Consider the following 21,397-nt stretch of genomic DNA (forward strand, 5'->3'; position numbering starts at 1 on the left):
AAGCTGAATTTACTAATGGCCTCAAACAAGTCAGCCAAGAAGTGACAGAAACCCACAAAGCTTCCATCTTCCATCATCTTCTTGACCTGCAAGACATAACCAATCACTAACCACCAATATCAGTTATTTTGTATGCCTCCCAAATATGAAATCATTTTGAAATTAAATACAGACCTTCCTTGATCTCCCAGCAATATCAGCATTGGTGGATGATGCAGTCAAATGTTCCATGTGGTAATACACTGCTGTGAACTGGCCAGGGTTCTGCAGATTTTTATCCTTTTCTCCATGTTTTAGCAAGGTTTGGAGGGCCCGGTTCACATGTGGTAGCCAGCGTGTCCCACTGACACTACCTGGTACATTTACACGAACACCCAACTCCTCTCCAAGTGCTTGTAGTTCTCTCATAGACTTGCTGCTAAAGTGATATGTCTTCCAAACCATGTTGAGGAGATTGTAGACATGATCCAACATCGGAATTTTCCTTTGTACAGATAGCATTGCCAGCTCCAGTCTACAATTACAATGAATTAAACTTAAAATTAAACATGCATTTTTTAGGTTACTACCCTATCTTTATTCTGAAGGTTCACATTTAACCTACCTATGTGGCATGCAATGAAAAGGGACAATAAAAGCCCCTGCCTCAGCTTGGAGGAGGGCTATTACCCCTCCTTTATGCCCGAGGTTGACAGCTGCACCATCAGCTCCCTTGACAACGGTCTTCTCTAACACCCTGTTTCTGAAGTGAAGTGAAGTGAAGTGACATTCGGCCAAGTATGGTGACCCATACTCAGAATTTGTGCTCTGCATTTAACCCATCCGAAGTGCACACACACAGAGCAGTGAACACACACACACACACACACACACACACACTGTGAGCACACACCCAGAGCAGTGGGCAGCCATTTTTTATGCTGCGGTGCCCGGGGAGCAGTTGGGGGTTCGGTGCCTTGCTCAAGGGCACCTCAGTCATGGTATTGAGGGTGGAGAGAGAACTGTACATGCACTCCCCCCACCCACAATTCCTGCCGGCCCGGGACTCGAACCCACAACCCTTCGATTGGGAGTCCGATTCTCTAACCACCAGGCCACGACTTCCCCACGACACATTCTGTCCCTAGATGCTGAAAGGCCTCTTTGGTGGCCTCATATACACTTTAAAATGCAAGCACATTACAATGGTGTACAATTATGTCTTACACTGGCAGGTGCGCTGGAAGCTGTTTCATGCAGGGGGGGGGCTGAGGGCTGGGTTGGAAAATATGTGACGTCATTATGTTGTGACTGACGACATGAAATTTCTCTACTAGTCTTCTCCCCTGGCGTGATTGTTACTGTTTTATACACAAAAATTGTACTTGATGTACTTGTACTTTGATGTTTAATAAAATAAATTTAAAAACAATTATAAAAAAAAAAATTATCTGTACTGTTTAGGCTATGTGTTGTAGCCATTAAAGAAAACATATTTGGTTTCAGATTTAATAAACAAGAAGTTAACATTAAGTGTAGTTTAGGCCCCATATTGCCTGTTTTAGCTCTATTTCACCAACGAAAAAAGTTGAAAACTAAGCTACAGCAGTAACAGCACTAATTTTGAGAAACACACTGAGGAGGTGTTTCCTAACTGAGTGAATTGAACAAATCAGTCATTGACGTAATAAATTATTACGTTTTCCCCCCTCTTTCACGTCTATACCGATCTCACTATACAGTTGTGGGAGTGTGTATGCCTTCATTTTGCTAGGCATGGCAAATGTTTTTATATATGCATGTTTTAATTATAACTGTGAAGCAACAACATTGCTATTAAATGTGCTATATAAATAAATAAAAGTTGAAGTTAAGTTCAAATTCCATTGTATTGTGGTGGCTTGATTGTGTAAACAACTTCAAAAACATTGCAAAAAAAATGTTTTGAAGAATGTTTTCGTCAATTTAGTCAGCTTTTTCATTGAACCACAAATAAACTTTGAGAAGAAGGATAATGGAACGGACTCCATGCAATAGTAAGGCTTTCCTCTTTGTACACATATCCTTAAGTACAATTTTGCCTGTTTTATTGGTGTCCCCTTCAAAACTTGCTCGTGAGAAATGTTATGTTTATCCCCCCCCCCCAACATTTAGATGAGATTTTCGCCGCTGTACATATCCATCCGCCAATGTAGCTTTGTTTCCACTGGAGAATGGCGATTTTTGCAGTGTAGATTTGGATGACAGGGGGCATTACGAGGTCCACGGGGGTGAAAGGCCAGCTCTAGCAACGCCTCAATGCAGTTTTGCATTTATGCAAGCGCCGTCCAGCACACCACCACAAGCTTTTAACTTCACCCCGCCACTGAGAGCGAGTAATGCCAGATCATATCAAAGGTAAATTTATTTATTTTTCTTTATTATGAAACGATGTAAGTTCCATCTATCGAAATGACTAATACAGTATCAGGTTAAATAATTAACGATTATGATTTGTCATTACTGTGACAAGCCCTTTCTAAAATATCCATCCAAATGAATATACAAGTTGCTCAAATTGCTCCATGCCTACAAAAGATAAAAAAAATAAAACACCACACGCAATACTTTTTATGTACACTATATTTGGTAGGCTCATGTATCATGTCAGCAATTTTGAATTTCCTCTGCATTTTTTGCCATTTCAAGGCATCATCAACGAATGCCTCCCAGACTTTTAATCAGATCAACATGATATTTGGTCAGTCTCATCTAAAGCCCTTTGCACAGTGCACATTACTAAATTAGTTAGATTTCGTTGAAGGGTGTGTTGTCTGTGGCCCTCTTAAATGTACCATATTGCCCACTGTTTTCCTAAAGCCACTGGGTGGTAGTGGCACCTGTGTGAGTGCCTGATCAATGGTGCTTTTTAGCCCTAATTCATAATGTCATTGTTATAATGTTATTTATCCATCAGTTTGAATGCTTAAGAAGTAATGTTTAAAAAAAAAAAAAAAAGTTTTATAGATCCATACACCTGTCAGAAATCCGAGACGACCGACTTGCATCCAGCAGAGTTGTGGTGGTGCGCTTCATAAAGTCCGAAGCAAATGTACCCAGCATGCTGGACAAAATTAAACTGGCAATGGGTAACAGTGACACTTATGTTGTTACTGATGCTCACGGTAATGAGGTCTTGGAGTCAGAAGGCACAACTGGTAAATATGAGTTTGGTTTTTCATTACCTTTCTACAATTGTGGTGATCCAGACTTTAATCAGTATTGTCAATACAGGTTCATGTTATTGGAGGCAGAATGCAAGGAAATGTCATGCTGTGGAAAGGGCTGCATTCAGGCAGTGGCAGCTGAGGAGGGCTCAAATGAGGTAATGATATTATGAAGTGTGGTATATCGCATGTTTATCGCATGAATCAAATGGTAACATTTAGGGATGTAACAATGTCACACTATCACAATTAAAAAAAATACAACGATGTATCATAGATTGTAGTGATCTGTATTGTGTATGATCACATAAAATAAGTTGCTGTGAGAATCATTTTTACTGAGTTTGGTCAGTACATGTGGGCCTGTTGAGAGTTCTCAAGAACCACGACGCATGTGCGAAAACTGGGAACTGTAGCACTTACGGCTATGTCAGGACGTCATCTTCTCAGTTCTCACACATGCGTCGTGGCTCTCGTGAACTCTCATCAGGCCTACACTGAAGAAAATGAATAGTAATTATTTGGTTTTGTTTCTTTTTGCACAAATTATTCGTCGCTTGATAACTTAAGGTTGAGCCACTGAAGTTACTTTTTACTAACTTTCTGGGCCGGCCAGTTTTAATGCCATAGAAGCCTATGGAGGAGTGATCCAGCGCTCAGATTTAATAAGAAATATCTTAATTTGTGTTTCGAAGATGAACAAAAGTATTACAGGTTTGGAACAACATGAGGGTGAGTAATTACTGACAGAATTTTCATTTTTGGTTAAAATAACCCTTTACCACAGCGGTGTTACGCATGTAACACTGCACTCATTTGCAGTCACTAAAGTTTATTTGCATTAGTTTTAAAGCCTTGCCGCATGTTATTCTGAAATGTTTACACAAAGCGTGCACACTTAAAGACTGCCAAATAGCACTTGATTACTGGACCTCCCTTTCACATCTAATACTGCCAAATACAAAAACACGGTTGGTTTGGTCTAAAGTAAATGGTTGGGATAAAATAATACTCCATCTGATATTTTGTGCGAGTCTTAAAGGGGAAGCAGTAAATGTCCTGCTGCTTGACCTTTAAGGGATAGTTCAACTAAAAATGAGAAATTCACTCTCACATGTTGTTCTAAATCCGTATTAATATATTTATGCTGAACCAAAAAGATTTTCACAAATTTGGACGATTATATTTGACAAAGTTGCTGGTCTCCATTTACTTCCATAGTATTTTTTTTTTTTTTTCCTATTATGGAAGTCAATGGGAACCAGCAAATATTTGATTACGAACATTCTTCCAAATAATTTGAAAAGGGGGAAATTGGTTTTGCTGTACTGCTCAGTCCTTTGAAAAATAATAAAACCAACATGAGAATTTTTTTTTTCCTGAAGAAGAGAAAAAAAATTCATGATTTTTGCCTACCCCTATCTGTATGTCCTTTGACGTAATCCCAACAACCGGAATCATAATTTACTAAATTGGAGTTAAACAAGACCACTTAAATCATGAGGAATGCATTTCTTTACACTTATTACTTATGGTTTACAACAGGCAAAACTACTGATACCACATGTTTCATACAATTGCACATTTGATGACAAATTAGACACTTAACTGTCTCAAGTATATATGCGATTCATTAATAAATAAAAGTTGTTTTCCTAATAGCCGAAGACATGCGGACACCTCTGCACTGCAAGACCTGAAACTACAAGTAAAAGAATTATTGGAGGCCCCCCATGGACTGGAGGCTGTGTCCCAGCAAATCCAGAGCATTGTCTCCAGTGCAGAGCGAGCTATGCCAAGAACCCTTGTGACGGCCCTAAAGGAAACTTTTTCATGTTCAATTTGCACTGGTATGCAAATCGATTTGGCTCCACACACCAGCCTTTGTTTGTGCAGATTTACTGAGAAACTTTATTTAAGAGACTATGTTATAATTCTTATCTAATAACTTGCATTATATGGTGGATCCTTATGTGCATTTTGTGTCTGGAAATTCTTTACACCCTAAATTAGAATGCTTCTCTAATCTGATCTAAATCTACCCCCGACAACCTCCTAACATGTGCTTCAGTATTTTTAATTGGATCGTCGTATTTGGTGTATTTAAACTGATCTTTTGAGTTACGTTTACACCACAATGATATGCTTAAACTGAAGTTTTCTTCCGCATACAGATGACACCATTGTCAAAACGATCAACAAAAACTACTAAAAATGCTGTTTTCTGCTGCCAGGCCAATATTTGATGAAACCCTTTAGACCAGTGATCTCAAACTCCATTCCTGGAAGGCCACAGCTCTGCACAGTTTTGCTCCAACCCTAATCAAACACACTTGATCCAGCTAAACAAGGTCTTCAGGATTACTAGAAACTTTCTTGCAGGTGAGAGTTGGAGCTGGTTGGAGCTAAACCGTGCAGAGCTGTGGCCCTCCAGGAAATGAGTTTGAGATCACTGCTTTAGACTGACCATAAATGTGCATGATGCCATTTTCAGTTGCATGTTTTTGTTTACACATTTTGTAACACAAAAATTTTTACATTCAAACTGGTTTTCAGGCACTCAAAACGCTGTTGCCGTGTAACGTGAACGACACAGTTTAACAAAAAATTGTAAACTTTTGGCCATGTAAAATGTGATCAATTGCAATCTGATAGTGATATCACAAATGCATGTTAATTCCAGGTGTATGAGAACCAGTGACAGAACTGGTATTTACAAGATGATAAATAATGTATGGGTGGTTCGTAAAAGGGAGGGTTTTCTAAAAAAAAAATCTAGCACGGTTTTCTACTTTCTAACCATGACTGAACTTGTGGTGAGCTGTTTTGGTGTCTGTTGCTAATGTTTTGCACAGTTTTGCTTTCTTCCAGGAATTATGGAAAACCCAGTGTTTACATCATGCTGCAGGAGAATTGTGGGGTGCAAGCTGTGCGTCAACCAATGGGAGGCAACATCTGCCCAGTGCCCTAAATGCCGCTCCGAAGAGTACCACATGACTGAAGTTGCTGGTCTCTCTGGATGCAATTAAAAATATTGTTTAACTTTTCAATGAGTGTCAACTTTTGTGCAGAATCCATTTCAGTCACCAGAGGACCAGGTTGCTGTGGAGAGGCAGTTCTCTATGCAGTGTCCTGACATTGCATCTCTTTTTGAACGTGTTTTCAATTTCCAACAAGAAGAGTTCCAAAATGCTTTGAAAATACTAATTGATCTTGTTCGAGTTCATGCTTAATAGTGTTTCTTACTGTCTTCTGAATTGAAGGATACTCCACTTTAAAATTAATTCTGTCATCATAAACTCGCCCTCATGTTTTTTTTTCAATCCTTTATGAATTTCTTTCTTCTGCTGAATAGAAAGGAAGATATTTAGGAGAATGTCAGTAACCAGACAGTTTCTGGTCTCATTGACTTCCATAGCAGCAAAATATATACTATATTATATATAATATTATATTTTATTATCTATTCAGCAGAAGAAATTCATAAAGGATTGAAAAAACATGAGGGCGAGTATATGATGACAGAATTTATTTTAAAGTGGAGTATCCTTTAACAAGTGAACTGGATCAAGTTCCTGTGGAATAATGCATTGTTTCTCGTTTTTATTGTTTGATTATACAGCCAGGACTGGACTTCCTGCTTTTACACACACAAACATATATTTATTTTATTTTTTTCATGGTATAATTATGTAATCTGCTTATTGTGAGCCTAAATGAGTAAATTGGTATTTAATCATTATCAGGGTGACTTGCCACCAACTGCTGGTGTTTTTTTAATATATTGAAAGTAGTGTTTCATGTTGTCACTTCACATTTAATAGCCTCTTAAAATGAAATTGCTATGTAAATTCACAGTGCCTCCTTTGAGCTGCAAAAGACAGTGTGTAAAGTACATCTAAATGCCAGGTCAGATGCTGTTTCTGTGCCACCTATACTGCAAAGCTGGGTGTTTGTTCATACAGAGTTCATCAGACAGCCTGAAGCCTCACGTTGTTGATTTAAATTTCAAAACACAATTCGACATTTGCTCGCAATGTTTTTTTTACGAAACCTCATCATTTTGCAGGACAATTGTCTATTACAGTATACAACACATATAGAAGGGTGCCAATAAAGCTGTGGTGATATACAACACGCTTTAAGAAAAGTTTATTTCCATCACACTGTAAAGTGATCTAGAGGAAAAGCAGATGTGTTTTGCCTATTGGCATACATAGCTTATTACATGTATTTGTTTTTATTTATGCTATTATAATTACACCGGGTCACCAACTAATGACAGATTGAAATCTACAGTAAATTAACACATCCTTCTTGACTCTTCAACCGAGTGTAATGGTATTTAAGAAGCCTTTAACATTATGTGCTCAACATTAAATCTGTAACATGTAGCCAACATTAAGAATAGGGTTGTGCCGGTGAGGAAATTTTCCCATTGATTAGTTAACTTATGACAACACCATGTTATTTGTTAATCTCTTCTGTAGATTTTGATCTTTATAAGTTGTTATGATATATTGTTAATTAAAAAACAACAGTAAAAAAGTACAATAATAATAATAATAATAAACTAATAAGACGGGTGACATAAAATACCCATATTATAACAAATAAAATATATTTGGAAATCGCCCTTTAAAACGAAGGCTCGGTTTGTGGTTCACAATTGTTTGATTAAAACAAAGACAAAGTCACTTTAAAAACAAATATTTATGTTTTTGTTAACAGAAGTTATAGTGCGCTTTTAATTGCCTCCGCTATCGTCCTGTCAATCAAACTCGCGGGTCATTTTCAGTAAAAATGTATTTGACCATCATCGGTACCCAAGTTCTGACTGCTAACTGAACACTGGTCAGTGATCCTCTCCCGCTCGGCGCTGTCTAGCGCAGCTTCACCACACAGATTTAACTCCGCACAGCTAAATAAAACGGGCTGGTGGCAGACTAATGTTTAATATTTCTGATGTAAAGATTTCTGTGAGACGCGTAAAGTTGCACAGAAGAAAGCCCAACAGGACCTGCCCTGCACAGTTTAAGAATCGGTAGCCATAGTAAGTAACGTTAGAGGACTATTATTTTGTTGAACAGACCTGAGCGACTACTGGTGACGTCACATGCTCAGATTTGCTTGACCAATCGGCGGAAGGGGCGTCTCAGGACCGCCCACATGTGGAAAACGAATTTTGAAGTCATTTATTCGTTTTGTGCCTCTGAACTAAAAAACGAAAAATCAAGTCGAAATCTCGTTTTTTTTCCGTTTTTTTCAAAAAACGAAAAAACGAATAAAGGGGCCGTTTTCTCGTTTCTGCTTACTTCATTTCAAATTGGAAAACAAACTATCAAAACGTACACGGACTGTCCATGTTCTACTAATATTTGGTCTGCTCAAGTATCTCCATTGTGTTCAAATGTTAAAATCATTGTTTGGTCTAGTGGTTTTTCTCTTTCCACAAACCATCAACAAACTTCACAGAGCAACTACTTTGAGCCAGTGTGATTCAGTGAGTTTATTACTTTAGCCACTAGATGGAGCTTGATCAGTGTAATTTATATTAGAAGTGACTTCTGAACTGTTCATCCTTATGGAGAATAAAATTAAATTGTCAGCAAAAAGTGCTGACTATTTTTATATATAAAAAGTCTTGAGGGAAAAAATAGTTCTGTTGTAAGGCTTAAGAACCTCAAATACTTTGATTTCCTGAGAGATAGACAATACACAGTGAATTAGAAAGACTTAAATGTGTAGAACAACATTCTGTTGATCGATCAGTCATAAGAATGTATTACTGGAACAACATAATAGTTCAATTAAAAGAAAACATCAATGAACCAGTGTACTTCATGATGATTAAAAAACCATCAACAGATAACAGCCGACACTTGATATCATGTCACTGTAGCTTTCTTTGAAGCTGCAAATGTGTTTAACAAACACACCCGTCACAGCAGCCAAAAAAAAAAAAAACTATATAATAAGAGCCCAATTAAGAGCCCAACTAATGGAAACACTAATCACTGTTATGGTGAAACACATTAGAGTTAAACCTCTGTTAATTCTCAATAAAAAAAACTTTTGTAGATGTCTAACTTAAATAAAGTCAATCTGGTTAGTAATAAGAAAAGCTGGTAAAGCTGTTTGTGGAGTTGTTTAATCCTCCTATGCTGAGATCTTGAGAGATTTAATGTCTTCTTTTATCTTCAGTTGATTTCATCTAAGGTTGTGGCTGAAGTCAGTTGTAGTTCTTGTGTTTCTGCTCTTCTGTTTTTCTGTTCTCTTCTTTCCTTCAGTGATTCTGCTTGTTAATAGGCTTATTAAGGCTGACATTACTTCATATTTAATACACACAGATTTTGTGGCTCAGATAAGGTCCAGTTCTGGTTAATTTCTTTACTCTTGGCTGACATATGGCATTGCTATGGCCTGCTTGTGGCTCAGTTCTGGCAAACAGGAGCGGTCCGCCCAAGTGCCATCATTCCACGCTACAAACTACTCTACTTTTACCCGACAGGCTGCGCTATAAACATATACTGCTGTTGTCAGTATGATAAACCGAATAAAATCTATAGGCTACCTGATCACTGCCTCCTGTCACTTGTTTATGTATATAAATAACACTCGAATAAGCACAGCTTTAGTTTATTTCCTGCTATAGGACATGTATTGACACAAATGAAACTGTAATAATAAATTATATTATTTTTATAGATTGACAAAGATTAATAATGTATTGGACCATTTCTGCTGTCATCACTTTCATTCACTGTATCAGTGGCGCCATCTGGATTTGAATATATCATTTGAATATCAGCAGCTAAAACAGCTTCACAACATTAAATAACATGTGATTGGAAGATAACATAATGTTTAAATTATATATTGTGTCATGAATGAAAGCTCATGTTTCCCTTTATTGGATTTATTTAAAAATATTAAAATTTTGAATATCTTCATCCCTCAAAGGAAAATACTGGAAATTATTAAATGATGCTCACCAATAAACACTGAACTTGCTAAAGCTGATTTAAATTTACACTTACAGTTACATTTAATCTTTAGCAGACACTTTTATCTAAAGTTACTTACAAATGAGCACAATAAATCAGTCAAAACTAACAAAAGAAAAACAACATACTGTTTAAGTGCACACAAACCCTCTACCTCCTGAAACATGGACCATCTCCCCTCCTCCACCCCCCAACCACCCAGCCTTACCACATCACAGGAAAACTCTCTGAAACCCTTTTTTTTATTGTGCAAATCTCATATATGTGAACCAGACACTTTTTGCACTCACTGCTGTGTGTACATAATCCCACATAAGACTCATATATGTGTTTACATGCTCATGCACTACAAATCATCTTGCACTGTGCCCCAGCCCGCTGCTTGACTTACGATGTTTCTCTTTGCACATGTACAGTATTATGTGAAGCATTCGTACACTCACAGAAATATTTCACCCAAAATTTAAGATTTATGTAATTTTATTACATGACAAATTCCCATTTATATTTTTTTCCTAATTTTAACATAAAAAACAGCATTTTAAAATACACCAACCCAGCAGCAACTGGACCAAGATCCCAACTAAACCAAACACTTTCCACCACAATGGTGACTTCAAATGAATCAAGTATCAACATTTAAAACCTCTGAGTGATTTAGGTACAGTCTACAAAAGCGTCAAGTTAAATAAACTTAAATATGTAAGTTTTGGGAGACTCCATTACTCAATTAAATTGAGGCAACAAGTTTACTCAATCAATTTAGTTCAGTCAACTTATTAGGGTTTCCAGTGTATTGGTCTAACGAGTTAAGCAGTAACGTTAGCTGCCATGTTCTTTCTCTCAAAGGAAAACGATTGGGCCACTTCATCAAATACTATAAGTTGTCGTTTCAATAATCATACCATATCAAAATCACGTACCACAAGGATAACATATTTCACTAGTAGAAATCATGCAAAACAACTTTATATCTACATAACTTTACTCACCTAACATAATACACTAAAGTCCTCTTGAAATGTAGTTCAGCAAACCAAACAGACCAAAAGGACGAATTTTGAACCAATCAGTGCTTTTGTTCTCTTGTTGCTAGGCAGAATTCCTCCCATGGCCAATCACATTAAAGGAAGAACAGAGTGACGTTGAGTTTTTCCAAAGAATTACTCATGATTTTGAGCTCACAACACTTGAAATCTTAAGTTTATGCATTTTGAAGGTAAATTAGTTAAATTAACTTATATTTTTAAGTGACAGGGTCAAAACGCAAAATTTTAAGTAATGTTTAGTCAACATTACTTGATTTTTTAAGTCAAGACAACATTAGGGTTTACAGTGACTGGCTTAGCTTGCTATTTTATGACATGAACTGAAAAAGTATGATGTTTACAGAATTATAATATCCATATTTTCATTCCAAACATTACAGCTTTCCACGTCTAAACCTATGCTACAACACAACCTTCATCTGATTGACAGATGATCCACATACTCTTTCAGTGTTTTTATTTATTTATGTGGATATTTCATCTAACATTTAGCTTTGTACATTCAGCTTGACAAGATAAATATAAGGAGAATAAACTCAAATGAACTGTACACATATATTTTAAAAAATTAGTTTTTGCTCTAGCACCACACATGTATTAATTGTGTGTCGTTTCTAATGTGTTGTTAGTTTCATCAGTGAATTTCTCACCATTTCTTCACCATTCTCCTGAGAGCAAGAACATGTATACACAGAAGGTACAACATATGATTGTGAAATAATAATAATAATAATAATAATTATGATAATAATAATTTCTCTTAAATAATTTATCCTGTGGCTCCCTCTGGTGGACATTAGGTGCTGTAAAGTTGTGTTCATATTGGATATGAAAGTGAAAGTTGCAGCTGGTTGGCTGCTCTTAGCTGGTTAAAGCTGGTAGTAGCTGTTTTAGCTGTTAGCACAGAGATGTTGACTTAGAAGTGCTAACTAAACCTGTGGTTTTCAACCTGTGGGCCGCGACCCTCTGGTATTGCAGGTGGGCTGCCAATTACTTTAAAAAAAAAATAACAATATTGTTAATATATGTAAAAACGTCTAAGTCATAACATACAGTAATAACATCATTTCATATATATATCATTAAATAAGAGCTCGCTCGCTAGCTTCTGAGTAGATCAAGTTATTAACCCAACAATAGTGGGTCAGTAAATCTGAAAAGGTTTATATATATATATATATATATATATATATATATATATATATATATATATATATATATATATATATATATATATATATATATATATATATATTGAATAGTGGTTATGTTTATCTGTTGCTATTATTTTATTTGTTTAGTAATACATATTGTTAATAATTGTAAATAGTCACTTTTGTGAAACGGGGTTAAATCTAGAATAAAAAGATAGCCAAACATGGCAGTTATCAGGGTCCATGCATCAAAAACTCATTTTGACTACAGAAGTATTGATATGTGTACTCTTTGAGGTCAGACGCTAAAGTGCTCTTGCAGTTGTGTTCTTTTCTGATGTGCGGTTTTTCTGAGCACATTCAAAGCGTGGTATGGAAAAAAAAAAGCCTGTCAAACTGTACCTGATTACTGAACTAAGTAATGTTTTGTGCTAACACTATCAAAACACACAAGGGTTGACTCAGTTGGATATGTCTAAAATGGAAGTAAACACCTGAAAGAAACAGATGCATGTCTGTACATTAGATGTGTGCAGGTCTTAAAGGGACAGTAGCCTACATGCTGCAGCTGTAATTAAAGGGATAGTTCACCCTAAAATTTAATTTCTGTCATTTTTTATTCACTCAAATGTTGTCCCAAAACTATATTAACTTATTTCTTGTGCTGAACACAAAAGAAGATCTTTTGAAGAATCTGTGTAACCAAACAGTTGCTGGACTGCATTGACTTAGTAGGAGAAACCACTGTGAACCAGAAACTGTTTGGTTTTCCACCTTCTTCAAAATAGCCTTTATGTTTAGCAGAAGAAGGAATTTCCTTTTTAGTTTACAAACAACTTTTGAGTGAGTACAGGAGGGTAGAAAAAAATAAAACATTTTCTGAATTTGTAATTTGTATCTTTGTTCTCATTTTTTAATGACAAAGATAAAATAAAACCAAATATTTCTATCTTTACCGATGCACTTTGGCCTAAATATTCACCATACTTTTTCATGATGCCTGATATACATTATGTTTTGAGTTAAAGCTCATGCATTTATTTATTGGAAAGATTAAACTGCATGTTCAACTGCATTTTAACAAACCTCAAATTAAAACGTTAGGAATGACTAAATGATGCTCAACAATGACAGAAACACTGAAGCTGATCTAAATATGATCATTCGGTCATTGTTTCTCTATTCCTGTGTCAAACATTATCTCATCTTGTTTTTTGCCATTCTTAGTAGCAGAACAGGAAGACACTTTTCTCCTCCAAACTAAAAACACATGTAGTGAATTCACACTCTACACACACTCTACAAATACACATACACACTCTACACAGTGCTAGGGGTGTGTCGGTACTAGTACCGGTACCGAACGGTTCCTGGGCAAAATCCAAATGGAAGTGATCATCCTTATCCCCTTGAAGTGGGGACTTTGGAGTGAGTAGGGCATGTGCGTCCCATTAAGTAGTCGTTAGGAATGCACTTTGCTAAAGGAGCGACATCATTTCCTCATTATCTTCAGCTGGGATGTTCCTGTGACAGCGCAGCATGTGTCTGTCAGCAGATGTCGCTGTTTTACTGTTATAAATGTTTATTTTTATTTTTTATTGTTGTTAGCATAACCGTTGCAAGTAAACATAAATTTTATATTTAAATACGTTTTAAAAAATATGCTACACTGTAAAACCCGACCAGTAAACTTAACTCAAACCGTTTGAGTAAACAGATTGCCTTGATTTAAACAATGTAAGTTTTAAAACTTTGCGATTAAGTAATGAAATGATTAATTGAGTGATAATTGTGAATTAGTGATGAACATCTGATAACCTGACTGACCTTATTTCTGTCAGACGTCTACAGAAGATCTTATTGAGAATGAACTAAGGTTTAGATGTTGATTTATTGTTTCATTTTAAGTAACCATGTTAGAGATCAGTGTTTGCTTTAGTTGTGCTCTTGACCCTTGACTTTAGTCTTTGTGTTTTTTCCCTGGCTGTTATAACCACATGTCTCTGAAACATGATTGTTGTATCTCAAAAGTCCAGAAGAAAAGTCATTGGCATTTTGTTCTTAACCTGTTGATGATGATCATCAATTATGGAGCTGATCGGAAAGGTAATCTCTGATAAAGTAAGTGTTCTGCAGTTATTTTAATAACGTTCTAAGAAGCAGTGATTTAGTGATAATCAGATAATATAAAGGACTTTCTAAACTGTTCTGCCTCCTACGGTGTTAAACAGTCAGACACAGACATCAATAATCAGAATATGAACCTCAACAATGGTTACCATAATAAAAATAAATGCAGCAGAGCATGCTGGGAGCCATAGATTAGTTTTGTACTATAATAATACCCAGCATGCATTGCAGCAATTTTTTTTGTCACCGTTGTAGAGGTTCATATTCTGATTATTGATGTCTGTGTGTGACTAATTCCTGCCATAGGAGAAAGATGTATGTGCATAAAGTGTTCACTAATTTTATTTAAACAGATTACGATGAAACCACTGGCTCTTTGAATAGTTTCCATTATACTGAGTTGAAGTACTCATGACTCACATTAGTGATGGGATTTATGGCTCTTTTAGGGGATCCGGATCTTCGCGATCCGTTCCTTTCAAAGAGCCGTTCAAAAGAACGGCTCTTTTGGCTCTTTTTAAAAATTTAGTCAGTTTTAAGAAGCCAGCTTGGAGGCATCTCAGTTTATCCTGGAAATAATCACTGGGAGGAATGATGAGGTGAGATTTGTAGTCAAATAATTAAAAATCAGATATCACACACCAATATCTGAGTTTGAATTATTCTGAAATATTGATTATTACCTCATTTGTCATGTGTGGACTATATTCCATAGAGTTGCACAAATCCCTCTGCTTAGACAGTGACATCACTATTTTGGATTTAACTTTAGTACAAAGTGTGTGTGTGTGTGTAAAGCTACGTTGACTTACGTTATTCATACAATACCTACTCACAAATAAACATCAAAAACAAAGCCGGCTGCAATGAATTTCTGTTCAAAACAGCTTTTACTACAAACACTTCCACACAAGAACATTGTTATCACACAAGAACATTTTGATAGAAAACTAAAAATATTTAAAGTAGATAATATTCTAATAAATACAATGGAAATGTCTACATACTACTGTAAACTTTGCAAATAGGACATCAGCCCCTTCAAGTCAATGAACAATAACAAAGTGGGCTGCAATGAATGTCTGTGACAGCTGACAATGACAGAGGCACGCAGGGGTTTTTTTTCCACTGGAGTCCTACTCACGTGAAGGATGCGTGCACAACTAATAACTAATATCATCACGCTATAAAGGGTTTGCCTGCGCTGGGTGCGCCCCTCCCCCATAACTGTTCTGTCTCGCGGGGGGAGCTCATTTGTGTGCATCTGTGTGAAACACGCATAGGAAAAAAGAACGACAGAAAGAACGGCTCCCCTCCAGCCGCGACTCGGCTCTCATCGTTCATGTTTATGAGCCGTTCAAAAGAATCGGTTCGTTCGCGAACGTCACAACTCTAGTCGAAATAGGGAAATTCTAAACATCATAATGTTGTGCTATTATCTTAGTTAAGACTACATGCTAAACTGTGGCAACTAAATAAAGATACCAGGCCTATTCAGTGGTCTGATATCGTTTAGACATGGTCTGCTTCCAGGCCAGCTCGTACCACCTCTTCTGCACCTTGGTTATGTGGGAAGTCGTGGCCTAATGGTTAGAGAGTCGGACTCCCAATCGAAAGGTTGTGAGTTCGAGTCCCGGGCCGGCAGGAATTGTGTGTGGGGGGAGTGCATGTACAGTTCTCTCTCCACCTTCAATACCACGACTTAGGTGTCCTTGAGCAAGGCATTGAACCCCCAACTGCTCCCTGGGCGCTGCAGCATAAATGGCTGCCCACTGCTCCGGGTGTGTGCTCACAGTGTGTGTGTGTGTTCAGTGCTCTGTGTGTGTGCATTTCGGATGGGTTAAATGCAGAGCACAAATTCTGAGTATGGGTCACCATACTTGGCTGAATGTCACTTCACTTCACCTTGGTTATCTGATATTCTTCATGAGCATTGTTCTCAGAGCAGCAAAGTATGGTGCAATCACAAAATCCTACTGACATTAATGTATAATGATCACCCCTCTCTTCTAATGTCTCCACTGCCAAAACATACCACCACAACAAAATTAACAATTCGTCAATCTCTGGCATGGTCTTTAAAACATTTTCCTCCGGCCTTTCTCTTTGTCCTCCCCCTCCTTCATCTATTCTAACAACTGATGATTTTTCCGCATTCTTCATTAAAGGCAGGGTAGGTAAAAAAAATGTATAAAAAACTTTTCCAAATTTGTTTAAACTTTATTTATATATCAATACATAATTGAAATGTAAGTACTCTGAAAAAGAAAGTATAAAAATCGAGTGTCTGTAGACCTCTCACGACTGTTTTAAAGACAGCTCATTATTTCCATTCACTCCACCCCCTCCCTTCTGGGCTCCTTCCAAAGCCTCTACTACGGCTCGCTAAGTAATGTTATGTTAGCTATATTACGCAGCTACGTGTGCTAATGACACATGCTTCATGAAAAAAATATGTATGATCAAAATACAAAAAGAAAGATTTACCTGTCCAGCAGAAATAAAGCCATCAAGGAGTCACTTTTCAGCCCCTTGAGTTCCCTCAGTTCTCGCCATCGCTGGAAAGCCACGCCGATATTAACTCGCGTTTTATTTCTTTGTTTATCCAAAGACTTTTTGTTCATTACCTTTTCTTGTACTGTTACTGTCTTCCTTTTTTTGCCTGGTTTGCCTTCACTAACTGCATAGGCTGGTACTGTGAATTTTGCTTGCTGTTTCTCTGCCATTGTTTTGGTATTCCTAGGATCCGTGCCTCTTGAATTCCTCAAATCAAACGTGCGCGCAAGTGGGCAGGTCATTCGTGGCAAAAGGGTGGTTGCCATGGTTGCGAGAGTGACAGTCGCCTAAGCCAATCCTATGTTTCGTCCCGAAATGGAAATAATGAGCTGTGTTTAATACAGATTAAACGGTCTAGAGTCACTCGATTTTTATACTCTTTTTATCAGAGTACTTACATTTTAATTATGCATTGATATATATAGAAAGTTTAAACAAATTTGGAAGAAAGTTGTTTATACATGTATTACCTACCCTGCCTTTAATACAATTACAAACTAAAAGTGCACAGCTCTCCACACCACAAACGCATATTACCTCCAAGCACACTCTTGTTCACATCTTTCTCACCATTCTGAAGCAGAAGTGTCCAAACTCATCCCTTCTGATCATCCTACTTGTCTGCTTGATCCTTGTTTCAGCAAGGAACCGAAACTCCATCGGTGACAGAATGGAGAAAAAAACCTTGGGAGAAACCAGGCTCAGTTGGGGGGCCAGTTCTCCTTTGACCAGACGAAACCAGTAGTTCAATTCCAGGCTGCAGCAAAGTCAGATTGTGCAGAAGAATCATCTGTTTCCTGTGGTCTTGTCCTGGTGCTCCTCTGAGACAAGGTCTTTACAGGGGATCTGTATCTGGGGCTCTAGTTGTCCTGGTCTCCGCTGTCTTTCAGGGATTTAGAGGTCCTTTCTAGGTGCTGATCCAGCATCTGGTCTGGATATGTACTGGATCCGGGGGACTGCAGTGACCCTCTGATCTGGACAGACTGGATCTGGTGGCTATGGTGACCTCGGAATAAGAGAGAAACAGACAAATATTAGCGTAGATGCCATTCTTCTAATAATGTAGCAAGTACATAGGTTGTTATGTGAAGTGTTTCCGGTTCCGGTTTACCTAATTAATGCAGCCTAAAAATCCTTTAACAGATTTGGATATTAAAAGCATATTAGTATGTTATGTGTAAGCCAGGTTAAAGAGATGGGTCTTTAATCTAGATTTAAACTGCAAGAGTGTGTCTGCCTCCCGAACAATGTTAGGTAGGTTATTCCAGAATTTCTGCCGAGGATCTGCCGCCTGCAGTTGATTTTGATATTCTAGGTATTATCACATTGCCTGAGTTTTGAGAACGTAGCGGACGTAGAGGATTATAATGTAAAAGGAGCTCATTCAAATACTGAGGTGCTAAACCATTCAGGGCTTTATAAGTAATAAGCAATATTTTAAAATCTATGCCATGCTTGATAGGGAGCCAGTGCAGTGTTGACAGGACCGGGCTAATATGGTCATACTTCCTGGTTCTAGTAAGAACTCTTGCTGCTGCATTTTGGACTAGCTGTAGTTTGTTTACTAAGCGTGCAGAACAACCACACAATAAAGCATTACAATAATCTAACCTTGAGGTCATAAATGCATGTGTAGCCCCTAGGAGGCCTCGTTGGATAAATCAACCAACAATCTAAATTTTAGATGTTCATAAGCAGGCTATCCCAATAAAGGGAAATAAAAGGAGAGAGAGGGACTGGAGTAATATAAAAATATAAACAATTTAATTTATTTTCCTTAAATTAGACACACTTGAAAAACAAACATTAGGCTTCTGGTCAATAATTCAGGGAAAGGTATAACAAAGTGCAAAATCAAGATGTCTAAATGAATAAATTCAGCAAAAACTCAAAACCGACAAACACAGAGTAAATAAGGCACAGCACAAAATCACATGCATAGAAAAACAAAAAAATAATTTACACTCAGCAACCCAGTGACCACACAACAAAATTGTTATCCCCCCCTATCGTATTGTTTACTGCAATACGATCGCAATCGCTTTATTCCGTCTGGTTTTTACTCGTACAAAGACAAAGATGTAGAAAAGGAAGCCAGTGAACTTACATTCTCAGCACGACAAACAGCACTCGGCAAACTTGTAGTGGTCATACTCTAAACCAGTGATTTTCATTGAAACACGCAACCGCAATCCGTAGCCGGTAGGGGCTCGTGAAGACGGCACTGAATAGCCGCACAAACACCAGGTCAAGATCGACTTGTAAAACCAACCAAGAGTCCAAGGAACCAAGATCTGTAGCAAAACACCAACTAAAGAAACCGCCAGCTAGCTGGATTTAAATGTGCAGCGCCAAACGCCCACCACCTGATTCAATCAAGGTGCAATTCCCGCTGCCTACATCCTACCCGCTACACATGGATTAACATTTCTGCATTTGACATTGAGAGCATAGGCCGTAATTTAGATATGTTTTTGAGATGGAAAAATTCAGTTTTTCAAATGCTAGAAATGTGGCTTTCTAAGGAAAGATTGCGATCAAATATCACCTAGGTTCCTAACTGATGACGAAGAATTGACAGAGCAACCATCAAGTCTTTAGGTTATTACATGCAGTATTAAATACTGTAATCAACAATGGCACTCTGAAAATACTGGGACATAGCAGCCTATACAAGGGCACAAAGGTTCATGGCCAAAGCAAGGAGTAACCAGAAGACTAGCGGGGGTCTTTAGGATTTTCACCTCACACCATAAAATGGTCAAAGCAATACATATATATAATTTTCAAAATTGGGAAACTAACCTGAAAAAGGCCTAACTGCTAAAATACAACAGAAAGATACACCAAGCCCTATCCTTTGTTCATAATGATGTATTTACACAAAGGTCTAGTACCAAGGAGAATGCATCCTGAGTAATCTAACCCTTCCCTTTTTATAGTATAAATCCCAACACTGATAGGTTCATGGGATTTAAACATGTTAACCAATCACAGAGGAGTAGGGACACTAATACAGTAGGTTCACAGGCTGGCATGACATTATAACAATAGTCCAGTTAACAATGTGATATTGAAGGATTTTATTTTATTGTTAATAAATAAAGTGTTAAAATGGTTTCAGAATATAGTGTCTTTAAATAGCTTTCACAAGAGCAGCCAAAAAGACAATAGCAGATGTCCCACTGACAATGCACTGCTTTTAATGATATAAAACAAAATCACTTCTGGATTCTGCATTTAGTTAAATGTATTCATTTAGCAGGTACTTTTATCTAGAAAATAAAAAAACAGAGACACTACCAGTCCATTTAAAACTGTTAGATGAAAAAATGAATTATTTCACTTAGTAAATTTGCAAATATATAAAAGGTGACAAGCATTGTTCTCATCATGGCTGCATGTTTTTCTGCTGAAAACACACTGTTAATCAGTTCTAGGAAGACGCTGACCACTGAAGCGAGAGAAAAAAAAAACAGAGAAGCTGAAATGAGAAGCTGAGAAAATAAAACTGACCACAGTCATTTGGTTGCTCAAATAAATGTGTGAACATCAGTCCGTTCTTCAGTTTATTTTCCACTCTGCTCTTAGTTTGATCGTTATCACTCACCACAACTATTTTAACACATTTTCATATTCATGTCTGTTTAACTCCATGATGCACAAATGTCTGGCCCGATCAAGTATCTCCATTGTCCTGCAGCTTGTGAAACTGTTGTTTGGTTTAGTTTGGTTTTGGTCCAGTGGTTTTCTGCTCTCCACAAACCACAGTGAATCTCCACAGAGCAACTAAACCAGTGACAACAGCCGCATCAATCACCACATCAAGTGATTTCACCAAAAGATCTAAATCTGAATGCTTTACATAAACAAATACAGAAGCAAGTTACATTCAAATAAACATACATTTATATATATATATACATATTTATTCTTCAGCCTCATTGTGATCTGGGACAGAAGATCATTAGGTTTGGAAACACAGACCCAACACAACATGCTTCTGTTCTGCTGTCACTCAGCTCTGGCCTTCTGTTTACTCACTGATTTGGTTTTATTTTTACACTGATGCAGATTTATTTATTTTTTCAAAGTGACATATCTAACATCAACTGTAGTCTTGAAGCATGAATATTACTTGCATTCACCTCATTACTGATCAAATATAATACATCCCAAAATACAATACCCCACTGCCCATCATTCTATCATATTTACTGCTGTTAATTTACCACACTCTTACATACTAGGCTTTTTATTAAAAAATATGATAAGAATTACTTAAATATAACTACCATGTGAATAGAATGATCAAA

At 37.2% G+C, this 21,397-nt stretch overlaps 1 protein-coding gene and 1 long non-coding RNA gene across 5 annotated transcripts in view; one reads left to right on the forward strand and one right to left on the reverse strand.

Moving 5' to 3' along the window:
* Positions 1 to 21,397, reverse strand: part of LOC132160252 (uncharacterized) — an 849,275-nt gene that overhangs the window by 481,122 nt on the left and 346,756 nt on the right. The window lies entirely within an intron of this gene.
* LOC132160376 (uncharacterized) lies at positions 4,643 to 6,484 on the forward strand. Its single transcript, XR_009437998.1, has 2 exons — positions 4,643 to 5,035; positions 6,057 to 6,484. It is a non-coding gene; the product is annotated as an uncharacterized LOC132160376 (long non-coding RNA).

The sequence above is a fragment of the Carassius carassius genome, chromosome 16 (assembly GCF_963082965.1).
Source record: "Carassius carassius chromosome 16, fCarCar2.1, whole genome shotgun sequence".
Taxonomy (NCBI): domain Eukaryota; kingdom Metazoa; phylum Chordata; class Actinopteri; order Cypriniformes; family Cyprinidae; genus Carassius; species Carassius carassius.